At 40.5% G+C, this 8,424-nt stretch overlaps 1 pseudogene across 1 annotated transcript; it reads left to right on the plus strand.

The window, feature by feature from the left end:
- The first annotated feature begins 5,135 nt into the window (after positions 1-5,135).
- On the plus strand, positions 5,136-6,310 carry LOC309659429 (large ribosomal subunit protein eL15 pseudogene; annotated as a pseudogene). Its single transcript has one exon. The product of its transcript is annotated as a large ribosomal subunit protein eL15 pseudogene (transcript).
- Positions 6,311-8,424: the final 2,114 nt, after the last annotated feature.

Here is an 8,424-nt window from a genome sequence, read left to right on the forward strand (position 1 = left end):
ACAGGCTCCCGGAGGGGAGGTGGCGGGCTGCACATGCTCCCGAGAGGGGATAGTGACCTGTGCTTGCACACAGGCTTCTTGGTGGCTGCAGCAGCAGCCTTAGTGTCTCATGCCCATCTCTGGTGTATGCACTGATAGCCGCGGCTCACGCCTGTCTCTGGAGCTCGTTTAGGCGGTGCTCTGAATCCCCTCTCCTCACGCACCACGAAACAATGGTCTCTTGCCTCTTTGGCAGGTCCAGACTTTTCCCCGGACTCCCTCCTGGTTAGCTGTGGTGCACTAGCCCACTTCAGGCTGTGTTCATGCAGCCAACCCCAGTCCTCTCCCTGGAATCTGACCTCCGAAGCCCGAGCCTCAGCTCCCAGTCCACACCCGTCTCGGCGGGTGAGCAGACAATCCTCTCGGGCTGGTGAGTGCTGGTCAGCACTGATCCTCTGTGCGAGAATCTCTCTGCTTTGCCTTCTGCACCCCTGTTGCTGTGCTCTCCTCCATGGCTCTGAAGCTTCCCTCCCGCCACCCTCCATCTCTGACAGTGAAGGGGCTTCCTAGTGTGTGGAAACTTTTCCTCCTTCACAGCTCCCTCCCACTGGTGCAGGTCCCGCCCCTATTCTTTTGTCTCTGTTTTTTTGTTTTTCTTTTACCCTACCCAGGTACATGAGAAGTTTCTTACCTTTTGGGAAGTCTGAGGTCCTCTGCCAGCGTTCAGTAGGTGTGCTGCAGGAGTTGTTCCACATGTAGATGTATTCTGATGTATTTGTTGGGAGGAAGGTGATCTCCATGTCTTAATCCTCCACCATCTTGAATGTCTCTCCAAAGAATGGTTTTTAAAATGTGGTTCCTTGGACCAGCTCAGCATGCAAATTCTCAGGTCCCACCCCAGACCTACTGAATCATAACCTCTGGAGGTGGGCTTCAGAAGCTGGGTTTTGACAGGTCTTCTGGGTGATTCTGATGCAATGCTCAAGTCTGAGAGCCCTGGCATAGAACATTAGTGATGGCATCCTTCCATTTTATTGTTGAGTGGTCCACAGAGGAAGAACAGAAACCTTGGACACTGGTATACAAAGCACTGTTGGTCAAATTAAATGGAGTTAAAGAGGTTTATGGTTGAAGATGGAGAAACTCTGCCCAGGTCCCCTTTTCTATCCCTCCCTCTTAGTTCAGGCATTTCAGAAAAGCAAGGTCGCTATTAGACTCATCATACCTTAAGAGCTCATACAGCTTGCCTTGCGAGCACCAAGGCAGGCTTAACCAAGTCCTCTGCATGCCAAACGTAGGCTCTTGAGGCCTTGGATGGGTTCTGTTTGGGGTGCCTAATACCTCTCCTGTGCCCTTGCACATGCTGTCCTTCTGCCTGGAACCCCCTTTCTCCTCTTGCTCACTTACAAATTTCTCCTCATCCTTTGAGTCCCAACTCCAACGTCATCTGCTCTGTGAAGCCTTCAACCAAGTGCAGAGAGGTTTTCCCCACTGTACTCCTCAGGACCTTGTGTAGATTTCAATATTATTTTGCTCACCCCATGATACTGCAGCATATCCATCTCTTTCTCTCCACGAGAGCTCCAAGTCCTCTGAGGAAAAGAAATATTTCATTAATCTGTTATTTCTAGAGCCTGACATATTGTCTGGCAAGCAGTAGACACCCAATAAAAAGTTGCAAGAGTATTGCAATGTTTTATTCCTCCCTTCTCTCTCTCTGAATTATTATAATTCTGCTGAATATTTGCAAGTTGCTGACCTCAAGACCCTCTGCCCCATAATGTATTGTGTGTATTTATTAATAACAACGACATTCTCTTCTGTGACTATAATACAATGATTGAAATCAGGAAATTTAACATTGATACAGAATAATTATATAATATTCAGTCCATATTAAAATTTTACCTATTGTCTTAATGTCTTTTCTAGCATTTTCCCCCAATCCAAGATCATGCACTGCCTTGAGCTGTCATGTCTTGTTAGAGTGTTTGTCTCAGTTCTTCAGTTTTTCTTTGTTTTTCATGAAATTCATATTTTTGAGGAGCACAGGCCTGTTGTTTTTTAGACTGTCCCCAAATTTTGGTTTATATGATTGTTTCCTCATTATTAGATTTAGGTCATGGATTTTGAGGAGGACTACCATATAAATGATGTTGAGTTTTCTCATGCATAACATCAGGAGGTATATGGTTTTAGTTTATCCTATTATTGTTGATATTAATTTTGATCACTTGATTAAGCTGTGTCCATCATTTCTCCATTGTACTTTTCTTGCCTTTTGTAATTTATAGGTAATTTTTGAGGAGATACTTTGAAACTCTGTTAAAACCCTGTTTCCCAACACACTTTTACCCAATGGTGTTAAAATCTCTGGGTGATTCTTCCCTGAATCAATTGTTACTATGGTGGCTGCAAAGTAATTTAACTGAACGAATTAATCTTAAAAAAAAAAAGATCTTTCAGATAACTATTTGAGCAACATAGTTTGAGAGAAGTCTCTCTCTACCCACTAGAATTATTTCTAATAGTAAATAGTATAGAATCGGTATCCTGGTACTTCCCTGGTAGTCCAGTGGTTAAGACTCTGTGTTTCCACTGCAGGGGGCATGGTTTCAATGCCTGGTCAGGGAACTAAGATCCTGAATGCTGTGTGGTGTAGCCAAAACAAATTTTTTTTAATTAAAAAAAAAAATCGGTATCCTATGTAATCCCTACCTATTTTACAATTCATTTAATAACTTCATTTTTTTCCCTCCACGATGAGCCCTATACATGTTTAAATTCAACCCCCTTCTACAGCTTAAATTAGATTTAAGCATCCTCATGAAATAGTATATGTAATGTAGATACTAAGTCAATCTACAGACCTTTTTCTCTTCATTGATATAGCACACACATGCACAGCTGTAAAATGTTTATAAACTTTTGACTTTCCCACTAGATTTCCATAAACAGCTCTAGTGCTTTATTTACAACTAAAAATACTTCTCATTTTTTTCTTTTTTTTTTTTTTAACATCTTTATTGGAGTATAATTGCTTTACAATGGTGTGTTAGTTTCTGCTTTATAACAAGGTCAATCAGCTATACATATACATGTATCCCCATATCTCTTCCCTCTTGTGTCTCCCTCTCTCCCACCCTCCCTATCCCACCCCTCTAGGTGGTCACAAAGCACCGAGCTGATCTCCCTGTGCTATGTGGCTGCTTCCCACTAGCTATCTATTTTACATTTGGTAGGATATATAAGTCCATGCCACTCTCTCACTTCATCCCAGCATACCCTCACCCCTACCCGTGTCCTCAAGTCCATTCTGTAGTAAGTCTGCAACTTCTCATTTCTTATGACTAACTGCATTAATACTAATAATTAGGACATAATGGAATATGAAAATGTAGATACACTACTTGAAGGTTTTATATTTCATCTAACTTTATTACCTAAGAGTTTAAAAAATTGAAGTATGGTATCATTGTAATAATAGCAATTGTAATCATTATGTATAAATTTATTTTGGATCATTATTCCTGGCTCTTTCAAACTCTCACTCTCTTTTTTTTTCAGATATAATTTTTCTTGCAACAAGATGTGAATATTTTAATTTAAAATTAATAAATCACAATTCTGTATTGCTTTTAAGATTAAGATTTTTCAAAAATGACACATTTCAGGATTAACCCAAGTACATTTCTATTACAAGTTAGTTTATCCAAGTAGGTGAAGAATAAACCACACTGTAGCTCCTTAACCTAGGAGTCAGGTTTTAATGACAAAGTCTGTTGCCAGCAATGGGCATGCAGGTAACCATCAAAGAAGTTGTAAATACAAATCCCAAACTGCTTCTATAAACTGAAAAGACCTTTGTTGAGTCACAGGCATAAAAATGGGGCATTGGCACTGCATTCAGTGAATATGACCTTTATGATTTATGTATGGAAGTGCCTTCTAGAGTGGTCATGAGGATCACAGTCTTATATCATGTAGTTGGTTTTCTATTTCATTGGTAGCATCTTCTTTATCATAATCCATCCAGACCACTATTTACAAAGAATGTTCAAATATGGAACTCAAGAGACACTGTAGCTTTCCACCAGAAATAAACCAGCTTATTTCTGTAAAGTAATTTAGTAATAGCTGTAGAAGGCCACTATAATCCAGAGAAAAATGAAATCAAGAATCAAATTGAAAACAGAGACCATTAAGTGCTCTAGATACAAGTTTCACTAATTATCTTATTTTTGTGAAAACCTTCCTGCATTACCAATTAAAAAAAACCAAAAAACCCACCAGCCATTTCTATCCTTATACCTGTATCTTAACACAGATATGATGGGAATGATAGGAAATAAAACTCTATTAAGTTCTCCTAATGTACTCCAAAACATCAAAATTATTTTTATTCATGATTTGTACTATTGCAGGATGGCAAGTATGTGTGAAGTCAATTAGGAGCGAATGGTAGGAACAAAAAGCCAGAACCAAAGCACAGATTTTTCTCTTTCATGTGGCTCTTGGCGTGTCAGAAGGGACAATACTGCCTCCAAAAGCCAAACAATTAAAATGATGAGAGAAGAAGAGGAGAGGAGGGGAAGGGAGAAGAGAGGGCACTCTAATAATTAATCCTACAGGTCACAGACATTTTTAAAATCTTTAAAACGTAAAATGTATTGCTATCAACAAGCACGTTTCATTATTCTTTCTTTCTCCAGTTTTTTTTTTAAATAATATTACTTTTAAATTTATTTATTTTTGGCTGTGTTGGGTCTTCGTTTCTGTGCGAGGGCTTTCTCTAGTTGCGGCAAGCGGGGGCCACTCTTCATCGCGGTGCACGGGCCTCTCACTATCGCGGCCTCTCTTGTTGCGGGGCACAGGCTCCAGACGCGCAGGCTCAGTAATTGTGGCTCACGGGCCCAGTTGCTCTGCGGCATGTGGGATCCTCCCAGACCAGGGCTCGAACCCGTGTCCCCTGCATTGGCAGGCAGACTCTCAACCACTGCACCACCAAGGAAGCCCCCTTTCTCTAGTTTTATACATGAATATTATTTACTTATTTGAAAAAAATCTAAAGTAACTCAACATCTCAAATGACCCATGAATTTACCAAGAAGTACTTTGTCACTTAAGTTCTCACAGACAGTAAAAATGTTGGTAATGGGGGAGAAAGGGTCCTTCCTTTCCGTTTGGCGGCAGCCATCAGGCGAGCCGAGATGGGCGCTTACAAGTACATCCAGGAGCTGTGGAGGAAGAAGCAGTCGGACGTGATGCGCTTTCTGCTCAGGGTGCGCTGCTGGCAGTACTGCCAGCTCTCGGCGCTGCACCGGGCCCCGCGCCCCACCCGGCCCGACAAGGCGCGCAGGCTGGGCTACAAGGCCAAGCAAGGTTCTGTGATATATCGGGTTCGCGGGCGCCGCGGTGGCCGCAAACGCCCGGTCGCAAAGGGCGTCACCTACTGCAAGCCCGTCCACCATGGCGTCAACCAGCTCAAGCTTGCCCGGAGCCTTCAGTCTGTTGCCAAGGAGCGAGCTGGACGCCACTGTGGGGCCCTGAGGGTCCTGAATTCTTACTGAGTGGGTGAAGATTCTATGTGCAATTTTTTTGAGGTTATCCTCATTGATCCCTTCCATAAAGCTATCAGAAGAAACCCTGACACCCAGTGGATCACCGAACCAGTCCACAAGCACAAGGAGATGAGGGGGTTGACGTCTGTAGGCAGGAAGAGCCGTGGCCTCGGCAAGGGCCACAAGTTCCACCACACGATCGATTGGTGGTTCTCGCCGCGCAGCCTGGGGAAGGCGCAGTACTCTCCAGCTCCACCGCTACCACTAATATAAGTAATGTCTGTAAAATTCTTACCTAATAAACAGCTTAGGACATCCACGTCTGCTTAAAAGTGTTTTTTAATCTGTCTGTTAAAACTAGTTGTCTGCAGATTGCTTCATTGAATGCATTGTCAAATTCTGAAAGTTAAAGTGCAATAATGTTTGAAGATTTTAAGTGATGGTGTATCTTGTTTCTAATAAGGGAAATGCCTTTGCTTTTGCTTTATTAGGCAGTTGATATGTCCATGTTTAAAATGCTGTCTGGTAACAATAGGTGTAAAATTCTGTAAAAGAGGAGCGTAGAAACTAGCCATGTAGATTTGTTGGTGCATGTGATGAAATCTACAGCTTTACTGGGGTGATGCAATGCTCTGCTTGTTTACTCTAAAGTGGCTGTTTTATGGAGTTTGGCAAGGACAAACTTTAAATTGGGTTTTCCTTGGAAATGTGAAGGATGTCATGATCCTTTATCATGATCATAATGCCGAAAAATAAAGTTGACTAGGGCCGACATTTTTAGACTTAATCTGCTATTCCATATATGTAACTGCTGCTTCCAAAAGGCGGAAAGTAAAGGAATGCCACCATTTTTTAAGAGAATTGAATAAACCTGTTGCAAGATGTTTCTCTTACAAATTGAAACAAATCCTGGTTAGCCTAAATTAAATTGCCTTGGCCTCGATGGTACCACTGAAGTTCACATAAAATGTGGGAGCTCCTGGTTCAACCCCGTGACTCTGATCTGTAGAATACTTAACTTCATGCAAAATAGTCATGGTATTTGCACTAGTGTATATTGAAACTGATGGAAATTGAACATTAGGTAAATGAGAAGGGAGTTTTTAACCCTAAGGTTTGTAAGCTAGTGATGCTAGGATTGGGAAATTGGTGTTCATCAGGTCCCTTTCAAGTGTGGGAGGATAGAAGGGGCTTGGATCAAAATTTTAAATGTTTTATTTGTAGTATTAGTTTGTGACGCGTTATGAAATCTAAGCCACCTTGGGGAAAATAGGGTTGGTTTTATTTAAAAGTAACATTGCTAAGTCTAATCAGTGTTATCTTGGCTCACCACTTTATCCATTCCCATAAGGCTACTAAGAAGAGTCGTGTAGTTGGTGTGAATACAAGTTCAATTGGTTTCCGATTTTATGTGTGGTCTACAGTTATTTTTCTCATCCCTGCTAGAACTACCCGCCAAGAGCCTCACCATTCCACAAATGTGCCAGGCCACCCACCGGTTGTGGTTGGGCATACCACCACATTCTGCTTGCATCATGACTTCCCCTAGACTAAGCTTCTGTTTCCCAGGGTGGAGTTGAGTGCATAGGAAATATGGAAGAGGAGTTGCCCCAGTTCTTTCCAGTTCTTGGTTTGCTATCTTTTTTTTTTTTTTCACACACACACACTGTATTTTATTTTTACAAGAGATAAATAGACTGGCACCAAGCATTGTACATGGATGACCACAACAAAAGCAACAATGATTGCAATTACCAAACATGAAATACACTCATACTATGTCATAATATTGACATTCAGTCCAGTAATCCTCCACTGTAACAGCTCCTTTACTTTGCAGTGAAAATTGATTTGTATATTCTTTGCCTCTGAGACCTTCTGGGATTTTTTTTTTTTTTAATTCAGACAGAAAGTCACAAAAATTATACTCATCCTCATCAGTTCACTCAGTCCCATGTAATTAAATTTTTTTATCTTGATTTTTTTTTAGCACTTTTATGAGTTCATCAGTTTTTCATTAGAGTTCTGAAAATGCTTATTCATTCAGTTCAGCAGTACAGTTACCAGAAACCTGTACTTGTCAGAGTCTTTTCCATGAATTTCTTGAAGATGAAACCCTTTTATAGGAACATATTTGCAAAAGCATCAGAGTACACCCAGAACTGTCTGTAAATGACAAAAGACTTAAAAATGACCACAGTTAAAGATTTGATGAGAGTTCATAATAATGCAGTTGACAAGAAAATTAGTTATTTCTGAGATATACATTTTAAAGTAATAACTAGGATTATGACTTATAACATTATACCAGAACATATAAGATTTTTAGAAATTTCATGTAATGCCTGAAACATTTATATTAACATATTTCCATACATATTTCCATACAAATACAAATATAAGATTTTTAGAAATTTCATGTAATGTCTGAAACATTTATATTAACATATTTCCATACAAATAACCCAATGAAAGTTTAGTATTAGTTGTTTTGTTTGTTTGTTTTTTTTTATACTGCAGGTTCTTATGAGGCATCAATTTTATACACATCAGTGTATACATGTCAATCCCAATCGCCCAATTCAGCACACCACCATACCACCCCACCGCAGTTTTCCCCCCTTGGTGTCCATATGTCTCTTCTCTACATCTGTGTCTCAACTTCTGCCCTGCAAACTAGCTCATCCGTACCATTTTTCTAGGTTCCACATACATGCGTTAATATACGATATTTGTTTTTCTCTTTCTGACTTACTTCACTCTGTATGACAGTCTCTTGATCCATCCGCGTCTCAACAAATGACTCAATTTCGTTCCTTTTTATGGCTGAGTAATATTCCATTGTATATATGTACCACTTCTTCTTTATCCATTCGTCTGTTGA

This window comes from Balaenoptera physalus (genome assembly GCF_965194825.1).
Source record: "Balaenoptera physalus genome assembly, chromosome: 4".
NCBI lineage: Eukaryota > Metazoa > Chordata > Mammalia > Artiodactyla > Balaenopteridae > Balaenoptera > Balaenoptera physalus.